Below are 18746 nucleotides of genomic sequence, written 5' to 3'. Positions count from 1 at the left end.
GTTGAGTTAGATTACCATTTCGTTTGAGAGAAGGTTGCCCAAGGTGCCATGGTCAGTCGATATGTTCCGTCTTTGCATCAAGTAGCTGACATTTTCACAAAGCTTTAACTAAGCGAAAATATCAGTTTCTTCGTAGCAAGCTTGGAGTTGTGTCAATCCCAGCTTCCAGCTTGCGGGGGGGGGGGGGGGGGAGGGATAAAAGTAAGTGTATCAAACTAGAGTCCAACTCTTTGTAGAATAATGAAGTTAGTTAATGAGGTTATTGGTTTTAGCTTTACAAAGTTGTGTGTGTTTAGGAAAAGGTTTATGTATTATACTATTGCAAATAGGAGTCCAAATAATTCGGTCGTGTATTATTATTTATACCAAGACATCAACCGTGTAAACCATAACAGGAAAACCTCAGAAACAAAGCTCATTCTTGTTCTCTGTTTCCCTGGTTTGCTTATTTCTTCACTTACCTCGAACAAGCCAAGACAATACTGAACAAGCCAAAATAATACTCTAGAAACCCCATCTCGCATGAATCGACCTCCGAACGGCTCAAAACAAGCCAAAAGCAACTCAAAAATTATCAAATAATGCCATAGAAAACAAGCTCAATCGATAAAAGTCGAATCTTTAATCAAATACTCAAAGTCAACCCGGGCTTGCACCTTAAAACCCAATAAAACTCACAAATTCCAACAACCTATTCGAATGTGATTCCAACCATACTAATTTAATTGAAATCCGAATCCGAATCGATGTTCAAATCTCAAATATTTACTTTAGAAAAGTTTCAACAAAAACCCCCAATTTCTCTTTAAGATGCATCAAATTAAATGCCAAAATCAAAGATGAAATCATGTAAAATAGTCAAATCCGTGTAAGAAATACTTACTCTAGTCCATGTGTGAAAATCCTCTCCAAAATCGCCCAAATCCAAGCTCCCAAACTCTAACTGCGATCGCGGCATATCCCTTGCGATCGCTTAGAAGAAAAAATCGCTCTGCCCAAAATACAAAACACATTCACAACACAGGCCATGCGAGCGCGATGACCACATGAACAGAACTACGTGAACACGCCCAACTCCACACGAACACGAAGATAATTCGCCTTGCACCCACGCTGCCTCGCAATCGTGAACTCTCTTCTGCCACTGTGATAGTCAAACCACTCAAGCTCCGCGAATGCGATCTTCTAATCGTGAATGCGTAGAGTAAAAGTACTCAGCTCCAACTTTACTCATCACGGTCGCGGTCTCCCTCTCGTGATCGCAAAGAAGGAAAAATGACACCAGTAATTTAGAGCAAACCAACAATCAAACGTGAAGGAAGAATGGTCTGATACCACCCCAAAACTCACCCGAGCCCCTTGGGGCCTCGTCCAAACATACCAACAAATACCAAAATGTAACACAAACCTACTCGAGCCCTCAAATCACCCAAAAAGATATCAAAACCTCGAAGCGCATTTTAAATCAAGATTAATAAACTATTTCAAATTTCCAAATTCCAAACTTATGCTGAACATGTCTAAACAACTTGGAACCACCTCAAATTTTGAACACATGTTTAAAATGACATAACGAACCTATTCCAACTTCCTGAACCAAAATCTGAACCTAATAAAATCAAAGTCAACTCACGGTCAAACTTGTGAACTTTCCAAACCTTCAAATTGTCAACTTTTGCCTATTAGCACCAAAACCTTCTAGAAATATCCAAATGCAAATCCAGGCATAAGCCCAAGTCCAAAATCACCATGAGAACCTAACAAAACCATAAAATCTGATTCGAGGTTAAATACACAACAGTCAAACTCGTTAAACTCTTCCAACTTAAAGCTTTTTATTTAAGAATCATTCTTCCAAATCAATTCTGAACAACTCGAAAACCAAAACCGACCATACACGCAAGTCATAATACACCATATGAAGCTACTCGTGACCTCGAACTACCAAAATAAATGTGAATACTCAAAATAACTGGTCAGGTTGTTACATTCTCCCCCATTTAAACATACATTTGTCCTCGAACAAGCCAAGAGTCGTTCCAAAGCCATCAACTCACTGTATAAATCCACCATACACATACCCATTTGTGATACCACGTCATCACAATCCATATAAGCCCGACAATACAACCGAATTGAAAATCCTTACTTCAACCTTAGTACACAAACCTTAGAACCCAATCTCTAACATCCAAAATTTATCATAAGACCCGATTCTCACATCTATACACTATCTAAGTCTGAACAAGCCGAATCAAGCCATAACCATATCCCTAGATGCAATCACGTGGTATACCACCTAACTTAGATACTTAGAGCAATAACTTCCGCCCATAATCGTTGCTTAATAATAAATCTGGTACCGATAACAAACCCCCTATCAAATAAAACCATATTCTGAACCTTTGTACACTGCCAACGATGAAAGAAACACGTAGATACTTATAACCACTCATCATATCAACAAGTCATGGGGCTCCCTCGCCTGCCAAGAACTATAACCAAATTCTAAGTTAACTAGTGACATTACCTCATCTCCAAACATACCTTAATCAATTTCGATAGTACTCATTCTAGGTTCAATAATCTCATCTCATCCAGTACATGTTGCTCAAAAGAGATGCCACACCAATACCACCTAAAGCCACATACTATGCAATCCGTGAACCAAACAAGCAATAACTCGAATGTACCTAGTGATGAAAAGAGGATCAAATGAGAGAACCATCCTGCAAGCTAGACAGATATCACCATAAAGCACAATGCTATGAACCCATCACACAAATGAGAACAAAAATACACGAAATCAACACAAAGGATCATATCCCAACATAACTCTACTGCGATGTGTGACCCAATCCAAATACCGGTCCACATGGAATACTTCAAGCCATGATGCTCATAATCAAAAATCATATGCATATCAACAACAAACAAGGTGCTGAAAAATTAAACATCGCGAACGTGATGCATGCCTCGCAAACGTGAAGTTTTGCCTGTCGTGCCCTATGCGAATGCGAGGGTCTCTTCGTGAACGCAAAGGCCAATGGCCTTCCCCTTCCCCAGCTTGCCTTACCCTATGCAAACGAAGACCATCTAACACGAACGCGAAGACCAGTGGCTTAGAGCTTCACGATCGCGAGCTCCTTAACGCGAAGAACAAATTTCTCAAACCCAATTTCCTTCATCATGAACACAAGGACTTCTCCGCATTCATGAAGAAGGAAACCAAAACAGCAAAAATCGGAATTTTGGATTCAACTCTGGGGTGGTCCGAAACTCACTCGAGCCACCTGGGACCCCGTCTAGCTGCAACAACAAGTCCATAAATATAATACAGACCTGCTTAAACCCTTGAAATGCATAAAACAATATCAAAACTAAGAATCGCACCCTAAAACAAAATTTATCAACCTATGAACTTCAAACTTCTTCAACTAACTCTAAACACGTCGAATCATACTCAAACAACTCGGATTGACACCAAAAATTTTATACAAGTCATAATTACCATACTGACCTATTCTCAGGCTCGAAAGCCCAAACGAATCTCGATAACACTATAGTCTACTCCGAATCAAAATTAAAGATATAGAAAACCTTCAATGTTCCAACTTTCAATATTAAGTGCCAAAACACTCCCGGATCACCAAAAAATTGATTGGAACACATGCCCAAGTCCAAAATCATCATAAGAACCTGTTAAAACCATCAAATCCTAGTTCTGAGGTCGTTTACTCAAAATATTGAATCAAGTCAATCTTGGCCATCTTGGGCCACTATTAAGGAACTAAGTATTCCGATTTCAACTCGAACCCTTCCAAACCTAAACCAACCATTTTCGTAAGTCATAAAATAGTAAAAGTACATATGGGGAGTTTTATTTAGGGGAACGGGGACCTAAAAAGCTAAACAATTGGTCGGTTCATTACAGGGTACATCCGGTATTTCATGTTTCCATGCTTCGGAAGTACTATGAGGACAGATCACATGTTGTGGACTTCAGCACGGTGCAGCTTTATGAAAATGTTACCTATGAGGAAGAGTCGATGGCTATTCTAGACCGACAAGTTCGTAAGTTAAGATCCAAGAGTTTTCTTTCTTTGAAAGTGCAATGGAGGGGTCATCTGATCGAGAAGGCTATGTGGGAGTCCGAGTCTGATATGCGAAATAGTTACCCCCACATTTTTAGTCCAGATACTTTTCTATGTCCGTTCGAGGATGAACGTTTTTTTTAAAGGTGGAGAATGTGACGTCCTGATAGGTCATTTTGAGTACTAGCATTTATTTCCGTGTTTCGAGACCTATCTTAGCTCCATTTGATGTTTCTTGATTTGCGTGCATGATCCATGTTGTTTTTTCATAAAGTTTTTACATAAACATTTGAAGAAAAAGTGATTTTTGGCTTAAAATAGAACTTGAGCTAACCACGGTTAACATTCTTGGTTTGTATGGTGTTTTTGGAATTGTACGCACTTTTGATTGGGGTCTAGGGTGACTCCAAGATGAAAATCATGAGTTTTGATGATCTATTCTTGTGATTTGATGTTATTTTAACGATTTGAGGAAGCGATCAAGTTTGTAGGATGTTGTCACACCCCTTTTTTAACCACACTTCACTAACCTTCTTAAATTAATAAAAAGATTTGTAAAGCTTGAAAAGGGCTTTCCAATTAGAACGTGACAAAAATTGTGTTCAAAAGAAAATAACTCAGAGTCGCCACTGACATTTGATTTCGGTGTGTCAGGTCACCGTTTTTTTTTTAAAAATAATTTTTTCCTCTTAAAACACTTTGGACTCTAAAACTAAGTCTGCACCAGAGATTCGGGTAAGGGGGTTCATTTGACTTGGGGAGAAGGTGTTAGGCACTCCCCAAGTCCCGTAACTAGTACGGTTGCATACTTGATCTAGTTGGCTTTTAAAATATTTAAGTTGAGGTAAAATTATGGAAAAAGCAAAATAAACACACACGAGGCTCAAGGTCGTCCCCCACCAAATAAAAAGAAAAATAAAAATAAAAATAAAAATAAAAGTACTACGAGTTCTACTATCGACCTCCAAGTACAAATACTTCGGGGCATACCCCGGAATAAAATATATACAATTCCTTCAGGGCATTCTCCGGATAAATTTAATTAAGGGAATGGCCTCTCGCCTCGAAACCAACAAAAATTCTAAGGCTTGCCTACCCAAATGTGGTCGGCCTAAGCATACTCCTACCGATCAAAGTAACAAAGCAAAAGTAAAGAACAAAAATAATCCAAAGCTCAAATTACTATTAAAAAAAATCCAATCGGCTATTTAGATCAAATTTTGAAGCCCAATATTATTTGTTCTATTAATCCAATCCCGCGGCGTCTCGAACAATTCAGTTTTCTTTATTTATCAATAAAACAAATTCAGAACCTATCTAACTACAATCTCAATCCAGCAACATCATCAAGAGAATAATTCAATGTCAAATCATGAAAATGCAGCAAACATGAGCAGTTAAACCCAAATAACTAGGAAAAAGTAACGCAAGCATGATATAGTCCATAAAAGTATAAAACAAATCTTCACAAGTAATTAAAACAATAACATTAAGGGGAAAGAAGAGATGGACCTTCAACAGCCTTTAACGATTCTCTGTTCGGAAATACAAGCAAAAGCCAATGCGAGGACTCGAGCAAAATCGGAATAAGCCAACAGGAATCCGCAGACCAACTCGAACAAACTGGGAACCTTGACTCCTCGAATGCGCACCAGATCTCAAGCATAACCCATTTTCATTTCATTTGCTTATCCAAATCTAATTTTTGAAAAAAAAAAAGAAACTAACGCAGTTTTTGTGTGATTATTTTTTATCTGAATGGCTAAAGATCTGTTGGATTTCAATGGAGAAAAATGAAGTTTAGCTATGATGGAAAGCTCATTTCTGAACTCAGGTGATGCGGCGCAAGGAATTTTATCGCCTTTCCTCTGGCTCTCTCGTCCTCTCTGTCACTCTATGTGCGTTATCCTTCAGATCTGTGTCCTACACTCTCTTTTCTCTCACTGCTTTTTTTCGCTGTTTCTGTTTTTTTCCCTCTTTTTAGAGGAAGGCCCCCCAATTGAATTAGTGGCTTGGGGAAGGAGCCAGACCCCAAAACGTGTGGGCCCCATTATTTTTGTGTATAAAAAAAGTCCTTGAAATTAACGTGGGGTCTAATTGGCAAGGGTAGTGTGTTGTGCATTTATCTGATATGTGTGTATTTGTCATGGAGTGCACATGAAAATTGTTGGATTTGTGAGATGAAACTATAAAGGACGGTGAAGTGTCAAGATTTTATTGGTTAAATGAGGACATGAAACATGTGGGAAATTTAAAAGAAATGGCAAGTGAGTATAGGAGTGAAAAGGGGTTACGGACAGTTTTAAATTTTCTCTTCTCCTTTTTGGCATGTGCATTTTCGTTCTTTTCCTTCTTTCTTCTTCTTTTTGATTTTTTGATTTTTTTTTTTTTGAATTTCCTTTAGCTAAATCAAAAGTAAGTACATAAAAATACTACTCCTAAATGAAAAAAGAAATATTAAGGAAAACAAAATAGCTATATTCTTAAGGTAGTATAAAATCTATCAATCTACTTTAAAAATTTAATTTAAGACTTACACTACATCAAATAGACACAAATAAAAATACATATATTTTGAATTTTTCTTTTTATATTTTGCAAAAGAAAAATATGATTCTTTTTTTTTTAGTTTTATGAAAAGTAAGAAAAACTAAAAGTTACTTGTCAAAATAACAATTAGCTAGCGTAAAGGAAAATAATTTTGTAATTTTTATTTTAAAGATAAACTAAAGCAAAAAAGTAAAAAATAATAATCAAAATAGCAATACTAAACTTAAAATAAATATCTAAATACTAAAATCAGTAAAATTTCGGGGAGGGTCAAAAATTACATGTCTACAGCTGCCCTCTTTGACTAGAAACGCGAAAAGTTTTCAGACAAAGAACGACTAGATAAGTTTTTTGACCCGACCCTTATTTACAAGAGAATAGAACTAAAAGAAAGGAGAATGTGACTGAGCCCTGGTATCTGAGCTGCCTACATATCCTTGGCTATAAAGGAATCAGGCCACGTGTAGTTAAAAATGAGAAGGATGATGGAGTATCGAGGTGGAGAGTCGAGTGAAGTGCCGTCGAGGTTCCAGCCCGCGGTTCCTGCCATTACATCAAAATAAAAGAAAAATTACAGCGAAGTGAAAGAAAAATACAAGATCCTATCTACTTTTTGTATTGAATCTTCCTTGAGTCTCTATTTGATCTTCAATATGCAACTGAAAAATGGACCATGTTCTTCAGGTGGGCTCCTGATGCTTCTTGAATTTGCGACTTGATGTAGCTCTGAAATGAATTCCCTTGTTATCCAGGTGGGTGCCTAATTACTAAAATTTGAATTGTATTCCCTCGTTGTCCAGGTGGGCGCCTGATTACCAACAACTTAAATTGTATTCCCTCGTTATCCAGGTGGGCGCCTGATTACCGACAACTTGAATTGTATTCCCTCATTATCCAGGTGGGCGCCTGATTACCATAAACTTGAATTGTATTCCCTCGTTATCCAGGTGGGCGCCTGATATTGCAACAAAACAGACAAAACAAAAGCAATTTTCTGCCCCAATTTGGGATCTGGGCATATTTGTGAGTGTTGATCGGATCATGTTACCTATAGAGCTTTAAGAATTCAAAAGCTAAATCTCATTATCCAGGAGGGCCCTGAAAACTTCGAATTAAACCTCCTCTAAAACTTAAAACTAAATCCCATTATCCAAGAGGGTCCTGAAAGCTTTAAAAAGTAAGTTCATTATCCAAGAGGGTCCTGAAAAATTTAAAAACTAAATCTCATTATCCATGAGGGTCCTGAAGATTTAAAATTAAATCCCATTATCCATGAGGGTCCTGAGAACTTTTTAAAATTAAATCCCATTATCCAGGAGGGTCCTGAAAGCTTTCGAATTAAATCCTATTATCCAGGAGGGTCTTGAGAATTTAAAAACTAAATCCCATTGTCCAGGAGGGTCTTGAAGATTTAAAATTAAATCACATTATCCAGGAGGGTCCTGAAGATTTAAAATTAAATCCCATTATCCAGGAGGGTCCTGAGAACTTTTTAAAATTAAATCCCATTATCCAAGAGGGTCCTGAAAGCTTTCGAATTAAATCTCATTATCCAGGAGGGTCCTGAGAATTTAAAAACTAAATCCCATTGTCCAGGAGGGTCCTGAAGATTTAAAATTAAATCTCATTATCCAGGAGGGTCCTGAGAACTTTTTAAAATTAAATCCCATTATCCAGGAGGGTCCTGAAAGCTTTCGAATTAAATCACATTATCCAGGAGAGTCCTGAGAATTTAAAAACTAAATCTCATTGTCCATGAGGGTCCTGAAAGTTTAAAAACTAAATCCCATTGTCCAAGAGGGTCCTGAAAATTTAAAAACTAAATCTCATTATCCAGGAGGGTCCTGAAAATTTAAAAATTAAATCCCATTATTCAGGAGGGTCCCGAAAGCTTTCGAATTAAATCCCATTATCCAGGAGGGTCCTGAGAATTTAAAAACTAAATCCCATTGTCCATGAGGGTCCTGAAGATTTAAAATTAAATTCCATTATCCAGGAGGGTCCTGAGAACTTTTTAAAATTAAATTCCATTATCCAGAAGGGTCCTGAAAGCTTTCAAATTAAATCCCATTATCCAGGAGGGTCCTGAGAATTTAAAAACTAAATCTCATTGTCTAGGAGAGTCCAGAAAATTTAAAAACTAAATCCCATTGTCCAGGAGGGTCCTGAAAATTTAAAAACTAAATCCCATTATCCAGGAGGGTCCTGAAAGCTTAAAAACTAAATCCCATTATCCAGGAGGGTCCTGAAAATTAAAAACTAAATCCTATTATCCAGAAGGGTCCTGAAAATTTAAAAACTAAATCCCATTATCCAAGAGGGTCCTGAGAACTTTTTAAAATTAAATCCCATTATCCAGGAGGGTCCTGAAAATTTAAAAATTAAATCCCATTATCCAGGAGGGTCCTGAAAATTTAAAAATAAATCCCATTATCCAGGAGGGTCCTGAAAATTTAAAAACTAAATCCCATTATCCAGGAGGGTCCTGAATGATTTAAATTAAATCCCATTATCCAGGAGGGTCCTGAAAATTTAAATTAAATTCCATTATCCATGAGGGTCCTGAAAATTTAAAAATTAAATCCCATTATCCATGTGGGTCCTGAGAACTTTTTAAAATTAATTCCCATTATCCAGGAGGGTCCTGCGAATTTAAAACTAAATCCCATTATCCAGGAGGGTCCTGAAGATTTAAAATTAAATCCCATTATCCAGGAGGGTCCTGAGAACTGAGAATGAACTTACCTGAGCCATGCTCTCATCTTGGAGAAATCTGAACAGAATTTCTTGCTCCACGAACCATGCCTTTTTTCATGGGAGGTTCCTGTGGATTAACAAATTTTCTTGCCCCTGTTTGAGACAAATAAAATCTTGTTAGTTTGAAAATGTGGTGGTTAGTTTGTGGCATCCTTGCTAAGTGTCTGCTTTCGCCACTGGCATGCTTCATTCTGATTAGCTGCTTTGGGCTAGCAAGAAGTTGTTTGACCTTTTGATTGTAACTGGACCACAAAACCTCTACATGACCTGAATCTCTCACACTCACTTGTTGCATTGTGTTTTCATTTTGAAAATTGTTGAACCCTTGTATTTTCTCAAAATTCAAAATTCACTTGATTGCTTGAACCTCAGTTATCACCATACTGCTTACTCTAAATCAAGTCATTTGTGATTAGCCTAGCCGGACTCCGCTTTGTGCAATTTAGAAGCTGGTAGTAGGCTTTGAAATCCTTTCCTGCTTGTTCAACAAGGGCTGACTCAAAAGAGACCCATAAAGATAGACTCAAAGAGTAAAGTAAAATAATTTTTGACAAAAGGAACAAAGGAAAATTTTTAGCACAGATGACTATATGAAGAAGAATGAGAAAAGAAGACTTATCTGAGGGAAGCAGCCTGCTTCAATGATCATGACATGCATTTCGGATCGATCAGCCTAATCCATCCAACCAATCATATTTTCAATTCATGTCCCGTCTTCATACTTCAAAACCGGGCTTTCACCGATCCAAATTCCCTGTAAAGTCATGAGCCTCATTCGACTTGTAGTGCCCCAAAGGGTTTTCACCAACAAGCCTCTTTTATTTGTTCATCTCTCAACTCACCATCGCCTTATGGTGCCCGCCAGGGTTTTTACCAATAAGACTCTCTCATTTTAAATTTTCTCTCAGCTCACCATCGCCTTACGGTGCCCGTGAGGGTTTTCACCAATAAGACTCTCTCATTTTAAATTTTCTTTCTTGCGCCCGTGAACAAAGTGTTCCCCATGATGTAAATCATACATCTATCTCGCTTGACCTGGCATCCTCAAAGATTGATCGGAAGGTCTTTCTTTGGACCGTAATATAGGCTTTTGGACATGGTTAAAAAGAAAGGGTGGCATGAAGGCTCAAACTAATTTAAGATGAAAAGGGGTTAAAATTACAACTTTTGGAATCAAATCTTTTCGGAAACCCAAACTTTTGTCCCAGTTTCTTTGAGTCTGGGGAATTTTTATTTTTATTTTGATGGGACCGAACCGTGAGGCTGCCTACGTATCCTTAAAAGGAATCAGGTCGAACGTAGTTCAAAAGGATGTTGTTTGTGTTTGTTGCTTTTCTTTTATTTTCTTCTTTCTTCTTTCTTTCTTTTTCTTTTTTCCTTTTCTCTTTCTTTCTTTCTTTCTTTTTCTTTCTTTTTTTTTCTTTTTCTTTTTCTTTCTTTTTCATTCTTCTTATTTTCATTCATTCATTCATTTTTTCGCTCTCTAACTCTGTTACTGATTCTGAAAGAGGGGTATGAAGGAAAATAAATAAAGCTCAAAAGGGGTAACAAAGGGTGAAAGTGTTTGGGTAGCGGATCAAAATGCCCTCGTCATTTCAACTTTGAGCATGCCAAGTACAAAATACAACTGAAAGTAAGCGGAGAAATCATATGTAGTACCTCTTATCTGCATCAGAATTGATATCCATATCTACACATTTGCCTTCTATGTCTGTTAAATACAAAGCACCATTGGGCAACACTCTTGTCACGATGAATGGCCCCTGCTAGTTTGGGCCGAGCTTGTATTTAGCTTCAACCTGATGAGGAAGGATGCGTTTCAATACCATCTGGCCCACTTCGAATTTCCGAGGATGCACCTTTTTGTTGTATGCTCTTGTCATTCTCTTATGATACAATTGACCATGACATACTGGAGCCAACATTTTCTCATCAATCAAACTCAACTGCTCTAGCCGGGTTTTGACCCACTCATCATCATTAATTTCAGCTTCTGCAATGATCCGAAGGGATGGAATCTCAACTTCTGCAGGTATAACTGCCTCAGTTCCATATACCAGCAGATAAGGAGTTGCACCTACTGAAGTGCGAACAGTAGTGCGATAACCCAGTAAGGCGAAAGGCAACCTTTCATGCCACTGCCTAGAACCTTGAACCATCTTACGAAGTATCTTCTTTATGTTCTTGTTAGCAGCCTCAACAGCTCCATTTGCCTTGGGGAGATACGGAGTGGAGTTTCGATGCATGATCCTGAACTGTTGCCATACCTCTTTCATCAAATGACTGTTGAGATTAGCAGCATTGTCTGTGATGATCACCTTGGGAATTCTAACCGACAAATGATATTTGAATGAACAAAGTCCACCACCGCCTTCTTGGTCACGGACTTGAAAGTTACAGCTTCGACCCACTTGGTAAAGTAATCAATGGCTACCAAAATAAACCTATGCCCGTTTGACGCTGCCGGCTCAACTGGTCCAATAACATCCATCCCCCAGGCAATAAAGGGCCAAGGTGCAGACATTGTGTGTAACTCAGATGAGGGAGAATGAATCAAATCACCATGTACCTGGCATTGATGACACTTGCGAACAAAACTGATACAGTCCCGTTCCATGGTGAGCCAATAATAACCTGCTCGAAGTATCTTCTTTGCCAAGACATACCTGTTCATATGCGGTCTGCAAACTCCAGAATGCACTTCAGACATGATAGTTGAAGCTTCCTTAGCATCTATGCACCTCAGCAATCCTAAATCTGGAGTCCTCTTGTACAAGATTCCTCCACTCAAGAAAAATCCACTAGCCAAACGTCGAATGGTTCTCTTTTGTTCACCTGTAGCATGTACTAGATATACCCCTGACCTGATGTATTCCTTGACATCGTGGAACCAAGGTTCGCCATCTATTTCTTCTTCCACCATATTACAATAAGCATGTTGATCACGAACTTGGATATGCACGGGGTCGACATAAGCCTTGTCCAGATGATGTAACATTGATGCCAGAGTAGCCAAGGCATCAACAATCTCATTATGAATCCTAGGAATATGTTTAAATTCAATCGACCTGAATCGTTGACAAAGATCATGCAGACACTGTCGGTACGGTATGAGCTTCAAATCTCGAGTCTCCTATTCTCCTTTAATCTGATGAACCAACAAATCTGAATCTCCCCGAACCAGTATTTCCTGGACTCCCATGTCTACAGCTAGCCTCAAACCTAGGATGCATGCTTCGTACTCGGCCATATTATTGGTGCAATGAAATCGAAGCTGGGCTATTACAGGGTAGTGTTGCCCTGTTTCAGATATAAGTACAGCCCCTACTCCGACACCCTTCATGTTAGCAGCTCCCTCAAAGAAGAGTTTCCAACCTGGCTTTTCATGTCGGTCAACCTCGTCAACATATATGACCTCTTCATCAGGAAAATAAGTCTTCAGTGGCTCATATTCAGCATTCACCGGATTCTCGGCCAAGTGGTCGGCCAAGTCTTGGGCCTTCATCGCGGTCCGAGTCACATAGATGATGTCAAACTCAGTAAGTAAAATTTGCCACTTCGCCAGTCTTCCCGTGGGCATAGGATTCTGAAAGATATACTTTAGAGGATCCATGCGGGAAATGAGGTAAGTAGTGTAGGACGACAGATAATGCTTCAACTTTTGTGCAACCCAAGTCAGGGCGCAGCATGTCCTCTCAAGTATAGTGTACTTAACCTCATAGGGAGTGAACTTCTTACTGAGATAATAGATCGCTTGCTCCTTCTTTCCCGTGATGTCATATTGACCCAATACACAACCAAAAGAATTATCCAAGACTGTCAAATAGAGAATTAAAGGTCTTCCAGGCTCTGGTGGGACCAACACAGGTGGATTCGACAGGTACATTTTAATCTTATCAAATGCTTCTTGACATTCGGCAGTCCACTTGACCGCAGCATTCTTCTTCAACAGCTTAAAGATGGGCTCACAGGTTGTCGTGAGCTAAGCAATGAACCTGCTGATGTAATTTAACCTTCCAAGCAAACTCATCACCTCTGTTTTGTTCTTTGGCAGCGGTAACTCTTGAATGGCTTTGATCTTTGACGGATCTAACTCAATGTTGCATCTACTAACCACGAATCCCAGCAGTTTCCCAGACGGGACACCAAATGCACATTTCGCTGGATTAAGCTTGAGGTTGTAGCTGCGGAGCCTTTGAAAAAACTTTCTCAAGTCCTTGACATGGTCAGACTGCTTCTTTGACTTTATGATCACATCATCTACATAAACCTCGATCTCCCTGTGTATCATGTCATGAAATATGGTGGTTATCGCCCTCATGTAAGTTGCCCCAGCATTCTTCAAACCAAATGGCATTACCCGATAACAATATGTTTCCCATGGCGTGATGAACGCTGCCTTTTCTGCATCTTCCTCATCTATCAAGATCTGGTGATATCCCGCATAACAGTCCACAAAAGACCCAATCTCATGCTTGGCACAATTATCGATCAGAATGTGAATGTTCGGCAATGGAAAATCATCCTTTGGGCTTTCTTTGTTAAGATCACGGTAATCAACACAGACCCTGGTCTTACCATCCTTCTTTGGTACTGGCACAACATTGGCTAACCAAGTGGGATATCGAGTGACCCGAATGACCTTTGCAGTAAGCTACTTTGTGATTTCTTCTTTGATCTTCACACTCATATCAGTCTTGAACTTTTGCAACTTTTGCTTGATAGGAGGGAATGCTGGATCAGTTGGCAATTTATGAACTACCAGATCAGTGCTCAGGCCCGACATATCATCATATGACCATGCAAAGACATCTTTGTACTCAAACAATATTTTGATTATTTCCTCCTTAATTCGCGGTTCTAAATTCACACTTATCTTGATTTCCCTAACATCATCCTGGTCCCCTAAATTGATTGCTTCGGTCTCACTTAAATTAGGCTTTGGTTTTTCTTCAAATTGTTTTAGCTCTTTACTGATTTCCTCAAATGTTGCTTCTTCATCATATTCTATTTCATCATCATATTCTACTTCTTGGATTGTTATTTTAGAATTAGATTGGCTTTTAAGACTCGGCTGAAAACTCTTCATGCATGTCATGTTACTACAACTAGCATAAAAAGAACTGTACAAAATAAAAAAGAACAAAATAAAACACTATTAAGAATAACGGAAAACGGAAAATTGCATTTCATTGAAAATAAAAGGATAGAAAAGTTTGAACATCAAAACAAGCAAAACTAAAAATCTGGATTACAACCCTGGAATAACCCAGATAACAGAAAGGAAAACAAAGCAAACTATCAAAACTCCTTCCTGGTGGGGAGAGAAGTAGCTTCCCAATTGCTAAGCTTCACGTTTGGGCCAACGAGTTGCACATCTGCTTTACTAGAGCTTTCACCAACTTCTACCATATTGACCTCTTCGAACAGACTTTGGAACCTCTTGATCAGCTCTTCATCAACATCGACCACAGGTTTTGGGATTGAGGAGGTTGGAGGCTTTTCGACCCCTAGCTTGACAAAAGACTTAGAGATGTGTGGGACGGGCTTGGGGAGCGACTATACCTTCTGTTTCAGATTTTTAACCCTTTTCACATCCTTCTCTGTGGGCATGAATCCCAAACCAAATGTACCAAGATTCCCACCGGGGTGCACTGGATGCACAATACCATGCAGAGATGAGCCTAGACCCTTGCCGGGCACAAAACCATTCTTCAACATTTCATTCGCAACCATGACAGACGTGGAGGATAACTTAGGACCCGGAATGCATTTTCCTTCAGGGATTTTCTCAACAGAAACTGTTTCGAAAGTCTGATAGATCCAAGGTCCCTTATCATCTTCAGCTTCGATGAATGGAACAATTGTATCAATACAGGCTGACAAGTCCTCATCACCGTGCACAACTATTTCCTGCGTGTCCCATTCAAACTTTACCATTTGGTGCAGAGAATATGGGACTGCCTTAGCAGCATGTATACGGGGCCTGCCTAACAACGGGTTGTAGGAGACATCCACATCTAACACTTGGAATTCCATAGTAAACTCAACAGGCCCTATCGACAATTCGAGCATTATATCTCCAACAGAATCTTTACCGCCCCCATCAAAGCCTCGAACACACACACTGTTCAAGTGGATTCTTTCGGTGCCAATCTTCAATTTTTGCAGAGTAGACAAGGGACAAATATTCGCACTAGAGCCATTATCAACCAAAACCCTTGAGACAATAGAATCTTCACACTTCACCGTGAGATAAAGAGCTCGGTTGTGTTCTGTACCCTCCATAGGAAGTTCATCGTCTGAAAAAGTGATCCTATTTGCTTCGAAGATCTTGCCAGCTATCTTTTCCAAGTGGTTCACTGTGATCTTATCAGGAACATGTGCCTCATTCAAAATCTTCATCAAGACCCTGCGATGTTCATCTGAATGTATCAACAAAGACAAAAGAGAAATCTGAGCTGGTGTTTTCCTTAACTACTCCACAATGGAATAATCCTGCACTTTCATCTTTTTCAGGAACTCCTCAGCCTCTTCCTCAGTGATCGATTTCTTTACTGGCATTGGGCTATCCTTGAATGGCTTGGCTTTCCTTAATTCTTCTGGGGTGAAACATCTCCCAGAACGAGTTAATCCTCCAGTTTCATTAACTTCTTCCTCTATTTCTTTTCCTTTGTATGTCACTATCACTTGTTTATAATTCCACGGAACAGCCTTGGCATCCACCACTGGAAGCTGGGTTACTAGTTTAATGATGATAGGGGTAGTAGGAGCCCCCTTCACAACTATGACAGGCTTACTTGAAATCCCTGGTACTACCACTTTTGAACTTTCCGGCCTTGCCCCGATATCTCTCGACAGCCCTTTCACGACCAACACTGGTGGTTTCGAGTTGAGTGAGCTCGGCTTTTCTGTCATCCCTTCAACTGTCAAGGGCGTTTCTTTGGTAGAGTCTGGAGATTTAACCAAATTGGTTTCACTGGCCCGAATCATCATGATGGACTTAGAAGACTTTTTGGGCTCCCGTCCTTGTGAACTATTTCAATCATGTGCGTCTCTGCATGGGCTAGCAAAGGGTTTTGGTTGATGTTTGGTGCATCTGGGCTTTGGACTACAATTTGGTTCATATCAATGAGCTCCTAGATTGCCCGTTTCAAATGCCAACACTTCTCTATATCATGCCCTGGAGCATCAGAACAATAGGCGCATCTTAGGGAATAATCGAGGTTCTTTGGAGGGGGATTTGGTATCTTTGACTCAATCGACCTCAAGACGTCCAACTTTCTTAACCTTTGAAACAGACTAGCATAGGACTCTCCAAGCGGGGTAAAAGTTTGTTTTCGCTGCTGCCTCTCTCTCTTATACTCTGGCCTTAATCGAAAATTTGAACCAGTGGGGTTTTGACAAGGTTGTGGGGGTGGATAGGTATTTTGTGGAACTGGGTAGATATTCTGCGGAGCCGGAGCACACCATTGCGGGTAAGGAGGGGTTGAGCATATGACTGTGCATGGTGAACAAGGTATTGGGATGGCGTGGCTGAGTATTGGGGGTCTTACGGGGAAAAGTAATGTTGAGGTGGATTATATGGAGCTTGGGCGTAGGTTTGGGGTCGGGGTCGAGGATGGATGTACTAATGAGGTGAACTCCTCTGGCCATGCCATGATCCGGAGACAAATATAGCAACATCTTCCTTCTTCTTCTTGCCTGGCAAACTTCCGGTGCCACTCTGGATTGCCTGGGTGGTTGCTTTTATAGCAGAATAGCTCACGATCTTACTCGATTTGAGCCCCTATGCACCATTGCTCCCATCTTCACCACATCATTGAAAGACTTACCAATGGCTGAGATCAAGTGGCCATAGTAAGTGGGCTCTAGGGCTTGAAGAAAGTATTTAACCATCTCATCTTCTTCCATCGGAGGATTGACTCGTGCAGTTTGCTCTCTCCATCGGAACCCATATTCTCTAAAGCTTTCATTGAGTTTCTTCTCCACCTTGGTCAGATATAGGCGGTCTGGAACAATGTCTATATTGTACTGAAAGTGCCGGGCAAAGGCCTGAGCTATATCGTACCAAGTGTACCACCTGCTAGCGTCCTGGCGGTGTACCATTCTAAAGCTGCCCCACTCAGACTTTGGCTGAAGTATGCCATTAGTAATTCATCTTTTCCCCCGGCGCCTCTCATTTTACTGCAATAACCTCTCAGATGAGCTACAGGATCCCCATGTCCGTCATACAAGTCAAACTTGGGCATCTTGAACCCGGCAGGCAATTGGACATCGGGGAACAGACACAAATCCTTATAGGCCACACTCACTTGGTTTCCCAACCCTTGCATATTTTTCAATGATTGATCCAGACTCTGTACCTTCCTAAACATCTCTTCTTGCTCTGCGTTCTTGGGTGGTTTGTCAGTTTCAACATGAGGCTCAAATTGGGGAGTGTAAGAGTAAGGATCTGGGACTTTGAAGGTGGGCTCCGGTGCATAGTAGTGGGCATCTGTAGTGGGGAATGCAGGCTCACTAGAGGATCGGTGGAGGGTAGCTTGTGGAGGGGGTACAAAAATAGGAGCAGATGTCGGAGCAGGGTATGAGGTTGTTTTGGCTGGCGGAGCATGAACGGTTTGGGCTGAAGTGCTGGGGTAGTTGTGGTAAGGGGTAAAGCCAGGTGCATGTTGTGGGGAAATATCAATGGTATTGGGCATCTGGGATTGAGACACTGGTGGAATAGAAGCAGGATTTTCTATGTAGTTGGTAGGGAACGAGGGTGGAGGGTGTCCCTTAATCCAGGCTTGATACATTTCTGCCATCTGATGCCTCAACCTCCGGACCTCCTTTTGCAGTTCTGATTCCGACTCAACAATCTCCCTTGGTGGGTCTACAACTCCAGTGTCTGTTTCCTTGCTAGCCATGACTGTTTGACACTTTGACTGGGTATTGTATGGATGACTTGCCAGGATGCCGACAAACTAACCACCTTCCTGAAACTTAATAGAGATAATAGAGGACAACAACACAAAACCACCATGTTAGCGTTAGAGCATTTATCAAATAATAATATCACATTACGTGCAATGCACCTTGCAACAATCAACGGTTCTAAAATGGCTTTGAGGATCGCAGGGTCATATGGCATCATCCCAATTTGCTCATTTCAATCCTTTCTTCTCTTTCTTTTCCAACACCTCTTATCACTATTTTCTTTTTCTTTCTCTTTTTATTTTGAACCAAAAATGATTTGATCGGACTCGATGTAGGTTGCCTACGTATCATGTCCCTTATGAATCAGACCAAGCGTAGTTATGGAGAAGTGGTGGAAAATAAATTAAAAACAAAATCTTTTTGGGA

The 18746-nt window shown here is 40.1% G+C and overlaps 1 long non-coding RNA gene across 1 annotated transcript; it reads right to left on the bottom strand.

Moving 5' to 3' along the window:
* Positions 1-289: 289 nt before the first annotated feature.
* Positions 290-6561, bottom strand: LOC142182705 (uncharacterized). Its single transcript, XR_012711676.1, has 2 exons — positions 5607-6561; positions 290-2693 (listed from the first exon to the last, which is right to left on the bottom strand). It is a non-coding gene; the product is annotated as an uncharacterized LOC142182705 (long non-coding RNA).
* Positions 6562-18746: the final 12185 nt, after the last annotated feature.

This window comes from Nicotiana tabacum, chromosome 7 (assembly GCF_000715075.1).
Source record: "Nicotiana tabacum cultivar K326 chromosome 7, ASM71507v2, whole genome shotgun sequence".
Classification (NCBI taxonomy): domain Eukaryota; kingdom Viridiplantae; phylum Streptophyta; class Magnoliopsida; order Solanales; family Solanaceae; genus Nicotiana; species Nicotiana tabacum.
The sequence above is the reverse complement of the archived record's forward strand: the minus strand, read 5'-3'. Positions and strand labels throughout refer to the sequence as shown.